Here is a 17782-nt window from a genome sequence, read left to right as displayed (position 1 = left end):
CTCTTGATTCAATCTTAATCTTACTGAGAAAGCATCTAGTTTATCCCCATTACAGATAATATTTACTGAGATTTTAGATTAATGCTACTGATAATTTTTTAAAAACTCCATTTATTCCTATGCTTTCTAGTGGTATTTTTTCCCCTGAGGCAACTGGGGTTAAGTGACTTGCCCAGAGACACACTTAAGTGTCTGAGATCAGATTTGAACTCAGGTTCTCCTGACTTCAGGGCTGGTACTTTATCCATTGCATCATCTAGCTGCTTTCTTTCTAATGTTTTTAATAGAAATGAGTGTTATATTTTCCTAAAAGCTTGTTTTCTGCATCCATTGAGATCATAATATGATTTTAAAGGTTTTTATTAATATGGTAATTATGCTGAAAGTTTCTCTAATATTGAACCAGCTTTGAATTCCTGGTATAAATTCTACTGGGTCATAATGTGTGATCAATAGTATCTTTTAGTAAAATGTGATTTCCCTGATTATCTCTTCTAATTATATTTGCTTTTGCTTTGTCAGAAATCAAAATTGCAATCTCTCCCTTTATTTTAAAATTTCAGTTGAAGCAAAACAGATTCCACTCTAGCTCTGTAGTTTTAATATGTGTGTCTCTGTTTCAAATGTGTTTCATGTCAACAATATATTTTTGGATATTGCTTTCTATTCTATGTTCCTCTCTGCTTCCTTTATATGAGTGAGTTTATCCCATTCACCTTCACAGTTGTGATTACTAGCTATGTATTTTCTTCTATCCTATTTTTCCTGTATATCCTTCTCTCTTTCTCTTCTTATCCTGTTCTTCCATTTTGCTTCTGACTATTGCCTTCCCTTTTATCAACACCAAAGTCCAAATCCCTTGTGAAATAGCACAAATACTTTTCTCTTCCTTGGAATTGTGAACAGCACTTTTGTTACTCAGTAGTGTTATCATAATTATTACATTTGTCAAAGCCTAGTCACGAATATTGAATATTCATCTAGCTATTTAAGTTGTTTTTATTTGTAAAAAAAAAAAAAAAAAACTTCTACCTGATACCAAAAGCAAGCATGATAGGCAATTTATAAGCTAAAACGTTTTCCAGTAATTGCAGGAGTGAAGCAAAGATGCTCAGTCACCCCAGAACTATATGATACTGTTTTGAAAATGTTAGAAATAAAAAATAAGAAAAGAACAAGGAGGAGCAGCTATATAGCACAGTGGAATTATATGAATACAATTATGAAACATTTTCCATATAAATAAACACATATTTAAACAGAGAAATATCAATTGCTCATGAGGAGATCAAGCCAATATAATAAAAGTACATCTGTAAGATTTTGTTTTCTTATCCAGTGACATTCCTTTCATTTTATTGAAATAGACCACTAACTTTTAATGTTATGAGGCAGATTTATATTTTCCTCCATCTGGCTCCAATTATTTTAAAGAAAGGTATGCTCTTACTATACTATGATGTATTGCCATATGAAGATAAAAAAAACTGAGACCCACAGATGTTATAGTCACCAGCGTCATTCTGAGGCAGAATTTGAAACCAGGTCTTCTTCAGCCTCCTTCCTATCATATTTTATAAGACATTGTTAAGAAAAGGGGGAAAAGAAACTATGGTAACATGAGGTTGCTATTTGAATTAAGTGTGAAACTGGAAAAAATCATATAATATAGGGAAAATAGTTGTCTTTTATTCCTTAATATGATATCTCTAAATACAGAAATCTTCATTTTTATCAAAAATAAATGTACTTGAAGCACGCTAATTTTCACTTTCATTTTTATTTCATTTAAGTCTTCTTGCATAAAAATGACTAATATGTAAATTTTGTAATTTTTTTCTTTTTTATATAATAGCACTTTATTATTTTTCCATAGATACATGACAAGACAATTTTTAGCATTTATTTTTAAAAGATCTTGAGTTCCAAAGTTTTCTTCTTTATTTTCCCTTTTTTTCCTCTTCTGAAGCAGGTAGGCAATTTGATTTAATTTATACATGTGCTATCATATAAAACATTTTCATAGTGGTTATAATTATGAAAGAAGAAACAGATCAACAGGAGGAAAACTATGAGAAAAATTAAATGAAATAAATATGGTTTTAATCTACATTCAGAGTCTATCAGTCCTTTATGTGATGAGGCATTTTATAAAACATTTTCCTTTTTGAGTCCTTTGTACTTATCTTGCATCATTGTGTTGCTAAGTGTGAGAAATGAATGGGCAAGAGTTTCCACAGTTATGAAAATTAAATTGGAGAAATAAAACAAATTAGAAAACAGAAACTCACAAGAAAATCAAATAATCAAGGTTAGAGGGTAGTTATCACCCCCCCAAAAAAAAATGTAAGCTCCTTAGGAGCAGAAACTATGTACTAAAGGGTGAACATTAAAATTGTGTAACTTCTGTAATATCCAATTGAATGAAATGAACTGTGAAAGTTATTTCACATGATGGAGACAATGTTATAAAGATTGAGTGGTGGCTGTACCCAGGGTCAGGTTTCTTTCTCCAGACATCACATGGTAAGAAGTGGTACCATAGCCCTTTTTCTTGTGAGAATAAGTTGGGGCCACCTTGGCTTTGAAATTCCCATATAAGGTAATTCAGTAATTCTAAAGATGTGGTTGGGTTAGAAGTTTTTCCTCATTTTGGGCTTAAAATGTAAGACCATTTGTACTGACAAATCAGGGCAAAGGTCCAGTCTATAGAGAGTGTTACCCCAGACTGGTTTATAATTCTTGTCTATTAACTGGGCTTTGCTGTCCTTGTCTAACAGCTTTTTGGAAGGGAGACACCCTTTCTTAGACATCAGAATAAAAAATCTTTTCTGCTTTTATCTTGAGAAATCTCCTTGATATTTGAATGGTTGTCTTGTCCCACACACAATTAATGGGGAATCAAAGGAGGAACTCTTGCAAGAATATAAAAATAAATCTTTCCTGCATTCATCAGTGAGTCAGTGGAGTTTTTGGTAAGATATTTTGTTTCTTACACTGAGAAAAGCTGAATTAATCATAGTTGATTATCACACAAAGTGGCTGATATATATATATATATATATATATATGTATATATATATATATATATATATATATATATATATATACAATGTTTTCTTGGTTCTGCTCTTTTCATTTTGCATTAGTTCTTACAAGTTGGGGCAGCAAGTTGGTGCAGTGGATAGAGCACCAGCCCTGAAGTCAGTAGGACCTGAGTTCAAATGTGACTTCAGACACTTAACACTTCCTAGCTGTGTGACCCTGGGCAAGTCACTTAGTTCCAATTGCCTCAGCAAAAACAAAACAAAACTTCTTACAAGTTGTTCTAGATTGTTCTGAAATCTGTTCATCATTTCTTATTGCACAGTACTATGCCTTTACATTCATAAACCACAGCTAGTTCAGTCTTTTCTCCAATTGAGGAGCATCACCTCAATTTCCAGTATTTTGCCACCACAAAAATAGCTGCTAAAAATTTACTTTCCCATGTAGGGTTCCTCCATTTTTTATGATATGTTGGGGATACAGACTTAGTAGTGGTATTGCTTTGTCAGAGTGTATACATAGTCTGGTTATTTCTTGGACATAGTTTCAAATTGCTCTCAGTTCAGAATTCCACCAATAGACACTAGTATTAATGAGGGAAAGGAAAGGGGGAACCCCATTTCTCGGCGCATAGATAATCCCATGAGGCACAGTGTCCCCTGTAAAATGAATTTACAGGCCCGAAAACCTAGATTGATAAATAAAAGGTTTATTGTAGGAATTTGGAAGTAAAGCTCAGTTAGAGAGACGCCAGGGCCAAAGGTGGCCATTGGCGGGTAGGGACCCTTACATGGCTGGAAGGATACCATGTGTTGGTTGGGAGGGCTCCTGCAATGAGGGCGTTCCAGCTTGTTTCTTTTATACCTAGAAGATGATGGGCAGTACCCCAGTTCTGGCGGGCTTTTCGGTTAGCCCAGATCAGGTAAGGGCTGGGGGAAGCTGAGCTGAGAGTCCATTCATCTTCCAGCTTCTAGCCACTATGAAAAGGGCTGCCAAAAACATTTTGGCACATACAGGTCCCTTTCCCTTCTTTAGTATTTCCTTGGTATATAAGCCCAATAGTAGTATTGCTGGGTTAAAGGGTATGTACATTTTGGGCATAATTCCAGATTGCTCTCTAGAATGGTTGGATTCTTTCACAACTCCACCAACAAAGCATCAATGTCCCAGTTTTCCCACAGCCCCTCCAACATTCATCGTTATTTGTTCCTGTCATCTTAGCCAATCTGACAGGTGTGTAATGATATCTCAGAGTTGTCTTAATTTGCATTTCTTTGATCAATAGTGATTTGGAACACTCTTTCATATGAGTGGAAATAGTTTCAATTTCATCATCTGAAAATTGTCTGTTCATATCCTTTGACCATTTATCAATTGGAGAATGGCTTGATTTCTTATAAATTAAAGTCAATTATCTGTATATTTTGGAGATGAGGCCTTTATCAGAACCTTTAACTGTAAAAATGTTTTCCCAATTTGTTACTTCCCTTCTAATCTTGTTTGCATTAGTTTTGTTTGTGCAGAAACTTTTTAGTTTGATGTAATCAAAATTTTCTATTTTGTGATCAATAATGGTCTCTAGTTCTCCATTGAACACAAACTCCTTCCTCCTCCACAAGTCTGAGAGGTAAACCATCCCATGTTCCTCCAATTTATTTATGATTTCGTTCTCTATGCCTAAATCTTGGACCCATTTTGATCTAATCTTAGTATGTGATGTTAAATGTGGGTCCATGCCTAGTTTCTGCCATATTAATTTCTAGTTTTCCCAGCAGTTTTTGTCAAATAATGAATTCTTATCCCAAAAATTGGGATCTTTGGGTTTGTCAAACACTAGATTTCTATTTTTATTCACTATCTTGCCCTGTGAACCTAACTTATGCCACTGATCAACTAGTCTATTTCTTAGCCAGTACCAAATGGTTTTGGTGACTGTTGCTTTATAATATATTTCTAGATCAGGTATAGCTAGACCACCTTCACTTAATTTTTTTTCATTACTTCCCTTGAAATTCTCTACCTTTTGTTGTTCCATATGAATTCTGTTATTATTTTTTCAAGGTTATTAAAATAGTTTCTTGGAAGTTTGATTGGTATAGCACTAAATAAATAGATTAGTTTAGGGAGTATTGTCATCTTAATTATATTCACTTGGCCTATCCAAGAGCACTGAATGTCTTTCCAATTATTTAAATCTGACTTTATTTTTGTGGCAAGTGTTTTGTAATTCTGCTCATATATTCCTGACTCTCCTTTGGTAGAGATATTCCCAAATATTTTATACTATCAACAGTTATTTTGAATGGAATTTCTCTTTGTATCTCTTGCTGTTGGATTGTGTTGGTAATGTATAAAAATGCTGAGGATTTATGTGGATTTATTTTGTATCCTGCAACTTTGCTAAAATTCTGAATTATTTTTAATAGCTTTTTAGCAGAGTCTTTGGGGTTCTCTAAGTATAGCATCATATCATCTGCGAAAAGTGACAATTTGATTTCTTCATTTCCTACTCTAATTCCTTGGATCTCTTTCTCGGCTCTTATTGCCGAGGCTAGAGTTTCTAGTACTATATTGAATAGTAATGGTGATAGTGGACAAGCTTGTTTCACTCCTGATCTTACAGGGAAAGGTTCTAGTTTATCACCATTACATATGATGTTAACTGAAGGTTTTAAATATATGCTCCTTATTATTTTAAGGAATAGTCCATTTATTCCTATACTCTCAAGCGTTTTTAGTAGGAATGGATGTTGGATATTATCAAATGCTTTTTCTGCATCTATTGAGATGATCATATGGTTTTTATTAATTTGATTATTAATATGGTCAATTATACTAATAGTTTTCCTAATATTGAACCAGCCCTGCATTCCTGGTATAAATCCCACTTGGTCATAGTGTATTATCCTGGGGATGATTTTCTGAAGTCTATTTGCTAATATCTTATTTAAGATTTTAGTTTCAATATTTATTAAGGAAATTGGCCTATAGTTTTCTTTCTCAGTTTTCAATCTACCTGGTTTAGGTATCAGTACCATGTCTGTGTCATAGAAGGAACTTGATAGGACTCCTTCAATCCCTATTTTTTCAAATAGTTTACATAGCATTGGAGTTAGTTTTTCTTTAAATGTTTGGTAGAATTCACATGTAAATCCATCTGGTCCTGGGGACTTTTTCTTAGGAAGTTGGTTAATAGCTTGTTCTATTTCTTTTTCTGAGATGGGACTATTTAGACTACTTACTTCTTCCTCTGTTAATCTGGGCAAGCTATATTTTTGAAGGTAATCTTCCATTTCATTTAAGTTATCGAATTGATTGGCATAAAGTTGAGCAAAGTAGCTCCTGACTATTGTTCTAATTTCCTCTTCATTAGTGGTGAGTTCACGCTTTTCATTTTCAAGACTAACAATTTGCTTTTTCTCTTTCCTTTTTTTAATCAGGTTTACTAAGGGTTTGTCTATTTTGTTGGTTTTTTCATAGAACCAACTCTTAGTTTTATTAATTAATTCAATAGTTTTTTTACTTTCAATTTTATTAATCTCACCTTTTATTTTTTGAATTTCAAGTTTTGTGTTTGTCTGGGGGTTTTTAATTTGTTCCTTTTCTAGCAATTTTAGTTGTAAGCCCAATTCATTGGCCCTCCCTTTCTCTATTTTATGCAATTAGGCCTGTAGAGATATAAAACTTCCCCTTATTACTGCTTTGGCTGTATCCCACACATTTTGGTATGATGTCTCATTATTGTCATTTTCTTGGGTGAAGTTATTAATTATGTCTATGATTTGCTGTTTTACCCAATCATTCTTTAGTATAAGATTATTTAGTTTCCAATTATTTTTTGGTCTATTTTCCCCTGGCTTTTTATTAAATGTAATTTTGATTGCATTGTGGTCTGAAAGGGATGCATTTACTAGTTCTGCCTTACTGCATTTGATTTTGAGGTTTTTAATGGCCTAGTATATGATCAATTTTTGTATAGGTTCCATGAACTGCTGAGAAGAAAGTATACTCCTTTCTGTCTCCATTTATCTTTTGCCAAAGATCTATCATATCAAACTTTTCTAGTATTCTATTTACCTCTTTGACTTCTTTCTTATTTATTTTGTGGTTTGATTTATCTAATTCTGAGAGTGCAAGGTTGAAATCTCCCACTATTATAGTTTTGCTGTCTATTTCTTCTTGCAGCTCTCTTAATTTCTCTTTTAAGAATTTAGATGCTACACCACTTGGTGCATATATGTTTAATATTGATACTGTTTCATTATTGATGCTACCCTTTAGGAGGATATAATGCCCTTCCTTATCTCTTTTAATTAGATCAATTTTTGTTTTTGCTTGATCTGAGATGAGGATGGCTACTCCTGCTTTTTTGGTTTTGCCTGAAGCATAATAGATTCTGCTCCACCCTTTTACTTTTAGTTTGAATGTATCACCCTGTTTCAGGTATGTTTCCTGTAAACAACATATAGTAGAATTCTGACTTTTAATCCAGTCTGCTAACTGCTTCCTCTTTATGAGGGAGTTTGCCCCATTCACATTAATGGTTAGAATGATTAATTCTATATTGCTTGCCATCCTATTAACCCCTGCTTATGCTTTTCCCCTTTCCTTCCCTCTTACCCCCCTACCCAGTATTAAACTTGTGAACACCACTTGCTTTTCACAGCCGTCCCTTTTTAGGATCCCTCCCCCACCTTAAAGTTCCTCCCCTTATTTTACCCCTTTTCCTCACAATTTCTGTATTCCCTTCCCCTTAGCTTACTCCTTCCCTTTCACTTTTAAATGAAGTGGAAGAAGTTTCACCATAAATCGAATATGTCTATTGATACACACTATGTTCATCTCCCTCCTTTCTTTCTCTCAGATATAATAGGTTACCTTTGCCTCTTCATGAGATGTAGTACCACCACTTTATCCTTTTTTATGATATAATTTCCTTTCCACCTCTAGTTTCTAAGACAAATTGTACATATGTTCTTTACATATTTTTTTGGTAGAAGTATAGTTCTCAAGATTTCTTTTTACCTTTTTAGAAATCTCTTGAGTTCTATATTTGAAGATCAAACATTTTATGTAGGTCTGGTTTTTTCATCAAGAATATATGGAATTCCATTCTGGAGAGCAATCTGGAATTATGCCCAAAAAGTTATCAAACTGTGCATACCCTTTGACCCAGCAGCGCTACTACTGGGATTATATCCCAAAGAAATACTAAAGAGCGGAAAGAGACATATATTTGCCAAAATGTTTGTGGCAGCTCTTTTTGTTGTAGCTAGAAACTGGAAGATGAATGGATGTCCATCAGTTGGAGAATGGTTGGGTAAATTGTGGTATATGAAAGTTATGGAATATTATTGCTCAGTAAGAAATGACCAGCAGGAGGAATACAGAGAGGGTTGGAGAGACTTAAATCAACTGATGCTGAGTGAAATGAGCAGAACCAGAAGATCACTGTATACTTCAACAACGATACTGTATGAGGATGTATTCTGATGGAAGTGGAAATCTTCAACATAAAGAAGATCCAACTCACTTCCAGTTGATCAATGATGGACAGAGGTAGATACACCCAGAGAAGAAACACTGGGAGGGGAATGTAAATTGTTAGCACTAATATCTGTCTGCCCAGGTTGCATGTACCTTCGGATTCTAATGTTTATTGTGCAACAAGAAAATGATATTCACACACATGTATTGTACTTAGACTATATTGTAACACATGTAAAATGTATGGTATTGCCTGTCGTCGGGGGGAGGGAATAAGGGAGGGGGGGTAATTTGGAAAAATGAATACAAGGGATAATATTATAAAATATATATATATATATAATAAAAAAAAATTAAAAAAAAAATAAAATATATACATTTGACTATGATAAAAAAAAAAAAAAAAAGAATAGATGGAATTCATTTATTTCATTAAATGTCCATCTTCTTCCCTGGAAAACGATGCTCATTCTTGCTGGGTAAGTTATTCTTGGCTGCATACCAAGTTCCTTAGCCTTTCAGAATATCATATTCCAGGGCCTTTGTTCTTTTAATGTAGACGCTGCTAGATCCTGGGTTATCCTTATTGTGGCTCCTTCATATCTGACTTGATTTTTTCTAGCAGCTTCCAATATTTTATCCTTTGTCTGATGGTTCTTGAACTTGGCCAGTATATTTCTTGGCGTTTTGATTTTAGGGTCCCTTTCAGTAGGTGATTGATGAATTTTTTCAATGTCTATTTTACACTCTTTTTCCATTTTATTTTTTAGAGAGCTTATTTCTTTATCCAGCTCATTAATCCTGTTTTCCTTGGAGTTGTTTACCTTTTCCAGCTCACTAATCCTGTTTTCCTTGGAGTTGTTTGCCTTTTCTAATTCACTAATTTTATTTCTCAATGATTTGATCTCTTTATCCACTCTGGATAACTTCTCCAGGCTCTCTTTCCAAGCTTCCCTTTCCTTTTCCAATTTTTCTTCTAGCTCTCTTGTGAGAGCCTTTTTGATTTCCTCTATGCGGTTCTTTTGTATTGAGGAGCAGCTCATATACCCCTTAGGGATTCCTCTGGGGACAGTCTATTTTTAGTCTCCTCAGTATTTGAAGTCTGCTCTCTCTCTCTCCATACAGAAGCTGTCAATGGTTAGAGCCCTTTTGAATTTTTTGTTCATTTTGTCAATAGCGGAATCAAAGAAAACAAATTGACAAGAGAAACAATAGGTCTATTTTGGGGGAGATGGGGCTGGATGGTGTTAATGGGCTTCCTCTACAGACTGGGGGTAGGGCAGTAGAGAGCCACTAACAGGAAAGTGATGGCTGCACTGAGTCTGCGCTCTGAGACTCTGAGAATGTGCTGAGTCAGTCCAGGTGGGGGTTGGGGGTGGCCAGTTCCTAGAGAAGCTAGCTTTCCGGGGTTTTAATCTTCACCTCCGGTGTTTACACCCTCTCTGCTGCTCCTGGCTTGCTGCCAAAACCGAACATCCACAAAGTGGTAAAAGCCTTTTCACAGAAACGGCAGAGATTGTACCTCTCCCCCCTCTAGTCTGAGCTGTGTGAGCTGCCTGTCTCACTCTGGCTTCCTGCCCTCAGTCTATGTCCAGTCTGATTGACCCTCCCCCGAGCAAATACAGACCTTCTCTGGTGAATTTCAAGGATGTCTTCTCTTGGTGATTATTTGTGGGTTTCTTTTCTGGTCAAGCATTAACTCTGAGGCTTGTCATGAAGTAAGTCCTGAGAGAAAGTGTGGAGCTCAAGCAGTTGTCTGCCTCCATGCCGCCATCTTGGCCTGAAGTCCAGGCACCATGTATTATTGAGAAAAAAAGATATATTCCTTTCTGTTTCCATCCAGTTTCTTTCAAAGGTCTGTCTAATATCAAATTTTTCTAATATTCTATTTAACCTCTTAGTTTCTTTCTTGTTTAATTTTTGATTGGATCAGACTCCAAAGAAACTATTTTAATGACCTAGAAAAAATAACAAGAGAATTCATATGGAACAACAAAAGGTAGAGAATTTCAAGGGAAGTAATGAAAAAAAATCAAATGAAGGTGGTCTACCATTATCTGGTCTAGAAGTATATTATAAAGCAGCAGTCACCAAAACCATTTGGTAATGGCTAAGAAATAGACTAGTTGATCAGTGGAATAGGTTAGGTTCACAGGGCAAGATAGTGAATAAAAATACAGTCTAGTGTTTGACAAACCCAGAGATCCCAACTTTTGGGATAAGAATTCATTATTTGACAAAAACTCCTGGGAAAACTGGAAATTAGTAAGGCAGAAATTAGGCATGGACCCACACTTAACACCACATACTAAGATAAGATCAAAAAAAGATAATAAATAAATTGGAGGAACATAGGATAGTTTACCTCTCAGACTTGTGGAGGAGGAAGGAATTTGTGACCAAAGGAGATCATTATTGATCACAAAATAGAAAATTTTGATTACATCAAATTAAGAAACTTTTGTACAAACAAAACTAATGCAAACAAGATTAGAAGGGAAGTAACAAATTGGGAAAGCATTTTTACAGTTAAGGGTTCTGATAAAGGCCTCATCTCCAAAATATATGAAGAATTGACTCTAATTTACAAGAAATCAAGCCATTCTCCAATTGATAAATGGTCAAAGGATATGAACAGACAATTTTCAGATGATGAAATTGAAACTATTTACACTCATATGAAAGTGTTCCAAATCACTAATGATCAGAGAAATAGAAATTAAGATAACTCTGAGATACCACTACACACCTATCAGATTGGCTAAGATTACAGGAACAAATAATGATGAATGTTGGAGGGGATGTGGGAAAACTGGGACACTAATGCGTTGTTGGTGGAGTTGTGAAATAATCCAACCATTCTGGAGAGCAATCTGATATTATCCCCAAAAAGTCATCAAACTGTGCATACCTTTTGATCCAGCAGTTCTACTACTGGGCTTATATCCCAAGGAAATACTAAAGAAGGGAAAGGGACCTGTATGTGCCAAAATGTTTGTGGCAACCCTTTTTGTAGTGGCTAGAAACTGGAAAATGAATGAATGCCCATCAATTGGAGAATGGTTGGGTAAATTATGGTATATGAATGATATGGAATATTATTGTTTTGTAAGAAATGACTAACAGGATGAATACAGAGAGGCTTGAAGAGACTTACATCAACTGATGCTGAGTGAAATGAGCAGAACTAGGAGATCATTATACACTTCAATAACAATACTATATGATGATGTGTTCTGATGGAAGTGGATATCTTCAACACAGAGAAGAGCTAATCCAATTCCAATTGATCAATAATGGACAGAATCAGCTACGCCCAGAGAAGGAACACTGGGAAATGAGTGTAAACTGTTAGCATTTTTTTGTTTTTCTCAGGTTATTTTTACCTTCCGAATCCAATTCTTCCTTTGAAACAACATCAACAACAAAATTTGGTTCTGCACATATATATTGTACCTATGATATACTATAACATATTTAATATATATGGGGATGCCTGCCATCTAGGGGAGAGGGTGGAGGGAAGGAAGGGAAAATTTGGAACAGAAAGGAGTATAAGGGATAATGTAAAAAATTATCTATGTATATGTACTGTCAAAAAATGTTATAATTATAAAATTAATAAAATTTTTGATTGGATTAATTGAGTTTTGAGAGGGAATAGTTGAGGTCCCCCACTAGTATAGTTTTGCTGTCTATTTTTTTCCTGTAATTTACTTAATTTCTCTAAAATTATTGGATACTAAGTCAATTGGTGTGTAGTTGATTAGTACTGGTATTACTTTATTGTCTATAGTATCTTTTAGCAAGATGTAGTTTTAATCCTTATTTCATTTGATTAGGTCTCTTTTTGCCTTTGCTTTGTCTGAGATCAGGATTGCTACTTCTTCTCCTTTTTTGTTCTTCTTTAGCAGAAGCATAATACATTTTGCTTCAGTCCCTTATCTTTATTCTGTGTGTGCCTCTATAGTTCAAGTGTATTTCTTGTAAATAGCACATTGTATAATTCTGGTTTTTGATATATTTTGCTATCAGGTTCTGTTTTACGGGAGAATTCATCTCATTCACATTCACAGTTATGATTACTACCTGTATATTCCCCCCTCTTAATCTTCCTTTTTATTCTCTTTCTCTTTTTATTGTTTTTCACTTCCATGCCTCTCCATTTAAAAAATTTATATCATTCTATCTCTCCTCTTTCTGAATCCAGTGAAATTCTCTTTCTTATCATTTAATTTTATGTCATTTCTTCAAATTCACCTTATACTTATATTGTCTATGTGTATTCCTTCTGGTTGTACTATTGGTGATACAACAATTAGGGATTAGAGGCATCATTTTCTTGTATAGGGATGTAAACAGTTTAAGCCTATTTAATCCCTTAAATTTTCTTTTCTATTTTTACCTGTTTATATTTTTCTTGGGTCTTGATATTGGAAGCCTTTTTTTTTTAAATTGGTTCTGTTGTTCTCCATATGAAAGCTTGAAATACTATTTTGCTGAATGTCCTCCTCCCCCACTTTGAAGTGTTATACATGATCCTTAGTTATAGTCTTAGTTTTTCAGAATATCATATTCCATGTTCTCCAATCCTTTAGTGTTGAAGTTGCCAGGTCCTGTGTTATCCTTATTGTGACTCTCTAATATTTGAATTGTTTCTTTCTGGACACTGGTAGTATTTTTTCCTTGACTTGTTAGTTCTGAAAATTTGACAATTATATTCTTTTGAGTATTTCTTTTGAAATCCTTTTCCTGAGTTGATCAGTGTGTTATTTCAATATCTATTTTGCCTTCTAGTTCCAGAATACCAGGACAGTCTTCCTTGATAATTTTCAGAAGCTATTGTTCCTTTCCTCCTTTTGGTCATGTATTTCAGGTAGTCCAATGATTCTGTTAATGTCTCTCCTGGATCTATTTTCCAAGTCTGTTGTTTTTATCCCCATGAAATATTTCAAATGTTCTTCCATTTTTTCAGTCTTTTGAATTTGTTTGACTTATTCTTCATGTCCCACAGAGTCATTAGTTTCCATTTGTCCCAATTCTAGCTTTTTAAGTGCTAATTTCCTTAATTAATTTTTGTATTTACTTTTCCACTTGGCCAATTTTACTTTTTAAAGAGTCATTTTCTTCAACACATTTTTATATCTTGTTTTTTTCTTTTGGCTAATTATCAGTTTTAAGCAATTTTACAAACTGATCACTCCTTTTATAATTCTCTTTTTTTGCTCTTATTTCTTCCCCCAGTTTTTCTTTTACCTCTCGAACATAATTTTAAATTCATTTTTAACTTTTCCAGTTCTTTCTGAGCTTGAGACCCCTACATATTTACCTTTGGGGTTTTACCCATAGGGGTTTTGACAATATTGGCCTCTTCTGAATTTATGTCTTGGTCTTCCCTGTTACCATAACAACTTTCTATAATCCAATTCCTTTTTTTATTTTTATTTGCTTTGTCTTTGCTTATCTCTCTATCTAGGTTCTTTTTTTCTTTTTCTGTGTCTCTCTGTTTCTGTGTTTGTCTGTATTTATCTTTCCTTTTTCCTGTTCTCTTAAATTTGAATTCTGCTTCCAGGGTGGAAGGAGTACTGCCTCTGACTTTTGCTAGTGACTAAAAGCTCCCATTGTTAAACTCCAGTTCTTCACTGATAATGCCCTAAGGCCACAGGGGACCCTTGTATCTGATGTTATGCTGAGGGAATGGGGTCTAACAACTTACTAGTTGCTGAGCTGGAGATTTAATAGTAGTGTCTAGTGTGTGCTGAGGTTAGTTGGGTGTTTCTGTGTTTTCCCAGTTCTACATGGAGGTATGTATATCTAAAGGATTATTTATTGTTAGGATTTGTGTTAAGGCTCTGGGATGTTTGGTAGCTAGAAGATGCCTAATTGCTTGGAGCTAACTGGATTCTAGGAGAATGTAATGATTCCCAAAATTAGTCTGTAGGTATCACTAATTTTGCCAAGGTATGTAGGAGATCCTGATGTTAACACCACCCTGAGGTTCAGTATCTCCTGCTGATTTCTACAGTGGGGTTTACTGCCAGTTCTCTGGAAAGCTTTCATTTTTGGACTGACAATTCCTCTCTTGTACTCCAAGTGAAAGTTCTCCTGTGGAACTTCTAACAACACCTTTTCTTTCTTTTTTTTATTAATTTTATAATTTTAACATTTTTTGACAGTACATATGCATAGATAATTTTTTTAACAACATTATCCTCTGTACTCCCTTCTTATCCGAATTTTTCCCCTCCTTCCCTCTACTCCCTCCCCTAGATGGCAGGCATTCCGATAGATTTTAAATATCTTATAGTATATGCTTGGTACAATATATATGTGCAGAACCGAATTTTGTTGTTGTTGTTGTTGCAAAGGAAGAATTGTATTTGGAAGGTAAAAATAATCTGGGAAGAAAAACAAAAAACAAACAAACAGAAAAATGCTCACAGTTTACACTCATTTCCAAGTGTTCCTTTTCTGGGCGTAGCTGATTCTGTCCATCATTGATTAATTGGAATTGGATTAGCTCTTCTCTATGTTGAAGATATCCACTTCCATCAGAATACATCCTCATACAGTATCATTGTTGAAGTGTATAATGATCTCCTGGTTCTGCTCGTTTCACTCAGCATCAGTTGATGTAAATCTCTCCAAGCCTCTCTGTATTCATCCTGTTAGTCATTTCTTACAAAACAATAATATTCCATAACATTCATATACCATAATTTACCCAACCATTCTCCAATTGATGGACATGCATTCATTTTCCAGTTTCTAGCCACTATGAAAAGGGCTGCCAAAAACATTTTGGCACATACAGGTCCCTTTCCCTTCTTTAGTATTTCCATGGGATATAAGCCCAGTAGTAGTACTGCTGGGTCAAAGGGTATGCACAGTTTGATAACTTTTTTGGGCATAATTCCAGATTGCTCTCCAGAATGGTTGGATTCTTTCACAACTCTACCAACAATGCATCAGTGTCCCAGTTTCCCCACATCCCCTCCAACATTCATCATTATTTGTTCCTGTCATCTTAGCCAATCTGACAGGTGTGTAGTGGTATCTCAGAGTTGTCTTAATTTGCATTTCTTTGATCAATAGTGATTTGGAACACTCTTTCATATGAGTGGAAATAGTTTCAATTTCATCATCTGAAAATTGTCTGTTCATATCCTTTGACCATTTATCAATTGGAGAATGTTTTGATTTCTTATAAATTAGAGTCAATTCTCTGTATATTTTCGAGTTGAGGCCTTTATCAGAACCTTTAACTGTAAAAATGTTTTCCCAATTTATTACTTCCCTTCTAATCTTGTTTGCATTAGTTTTGTTTGTGGAAAAACTTTTTAATTTGATGTAATCAAAATTTTCTATTTTGTGATCAATAATGATCTCTAGTTCTCCTTTGGACACAAATTCCTTCCTCCTCCAGAAGTCTGAGAGGTAAACTATCCTATGTTCCTCTAATTTATTTATTATCTCATTCTTTATGCCTAAATCTTGGACCCATTTTGATCTTATCTTAGTATGTGGTGTTAAGTGTGGGTCCATGCCTAGTTTCTGCCATATTAATTTCTAGTTTTCCCAGCAGTTTTTGTCAAATAATGAATTCTTATCCCAAAAGTTGGGATCTTTGGGTTTGTCAAACACTAGATTGCTATTTTTATTCACTATCTTGCCCTGTGAACCTAACCTATGCCACTGATCAACTAGTCTATTTCTTAGCCAATACCAAATGGTTTTGGTGACTGTTGCTTTATAATATATTTCTAGATCAGGTACAGCTAGACCACCTTCATTTAATTTTTTTTCATTACTTTCCTTGAAATTCTCTACCTTTTGTTGTTCCATATGAATTCTGTTGTTATTTTTTCTAGGTCATTAAAATAGTTTCTTGGGAGTCTGATTGGTATGGCACTGAATAAATAGATGAGTTTAGCGAGTATTGTCATCTTAATTATATTTACTTGGCCTATCCAAGAGCACTCAATGTCTTTCCAATTATTTAAATCTGACTTCATTTTTGTGGCAAGTTTTTGTAATTTTGCTCATATAATTCCTGACTTTCCTTTGGTAGATATATTCCCAAATATTTTATACTATCAACAGTTATTTTGAATGGAATTTCTCTTTATATCTCTTGCTGTTGGATTATGTTGGTAATGTATAAAAATGCTGAGGATTTATTTTGTGCCCTTCAACTTTGCTAAAGTTCTGAATTATTTCTAATAGATTTTTAGCAGAGTCTTTGGTGTTCTCTAAGTATACCATCATGTCATCTGCAAAGAGTGATAGTTTGATTTCCTCATTTCCTACTCTAATTCCTTGAATCTCTTTCTCAGCTCTTATTGCTGAGGCTAGCATTTCTAGTATTATATTGAATTGTAACTAACAAGACCTTTTCAACCTGTCTCCTTGCTGGTTCCCCAAATCTGTCTTGGGGCACCATTTTATGGCTGCCTAGAGATGAATAAGATAAAATTACAGTGATTCAATGCTTACTTTGCCATCTTGGTTTCTAAAAGTTCCTCAGATAAAATTGTATATAATTGCATATGTATAACCTATATCTGATTGTTTATCATCAAACGGAAAAAGGAAGGGGGAAAGGAGGGATAGAATTTGGAACTCAAAACTTTAAATAAAAATGCCTAAAAATAGTTTTAGAAAACAAATATAAATGTTCTGATTTTATCTTGGTCTGTAATTTCATTAATGTACTGGATTTCTGGAGCAGAATCTTCCTCTACAGATTCAGTTAATAAAATCACAGATCTAGAGCTTAAAGGTTCTCAAAATTAATTTCCCCTTTTAGAATTCCAGAGAATGTGACTTGTGAATGATTGATTATACCAGGGAAAAACTTCAGAGATAAGATTTGAACCAAGGTACTCTGAATGGAGAGTTAGGGTTCTTTTCATAATTATACCCTATAATGTTAACTTAGTCTTAGAGAGCTGCCTTAGAGAACTTAAAAGTTAAGATGCTTCATTTGGATCTACAGCTTATATGTCTCAGAGATAGAATCCACTATGCCATATTATATGTCACTTTAGCCATATTATGATTTAGGAGGGATTTCAATTGTATTCACAAAATGTTTTTCAGTTTCCTTCCTTCCTATTTTAAATTCGATATGATTTGATCATTAAGGACAGAGACACCACCATACTTGGATCATTAAAACTTGGATTATTAAAACACAGTCCTAAATAAATGCTTGTGGAGCAAGTAGAAATGGTCCTGAAGACAG

Source organism: Sminthopsis crassicaudata, chromosome 1 (assembly GCF_048593235.1).
Source record: "Sminthopsis crassicaudata isolate SCR6 chromosome 1, ASM4859323v1, whole genome shotgun sequence".
NCBI classification, from domain to species: domain Eukaryota; kingdom Metazoa; phylum Chordata; class Mammalia; order Dasyuromorphia; family Dasyuridae; genus Sminthopsis; species Sminthopsis crassicaudata.
The sequence above is the reverse complement of the archived record's forward strand: the minus strand, read 5'-3'. Positions refer to the sequence as shown.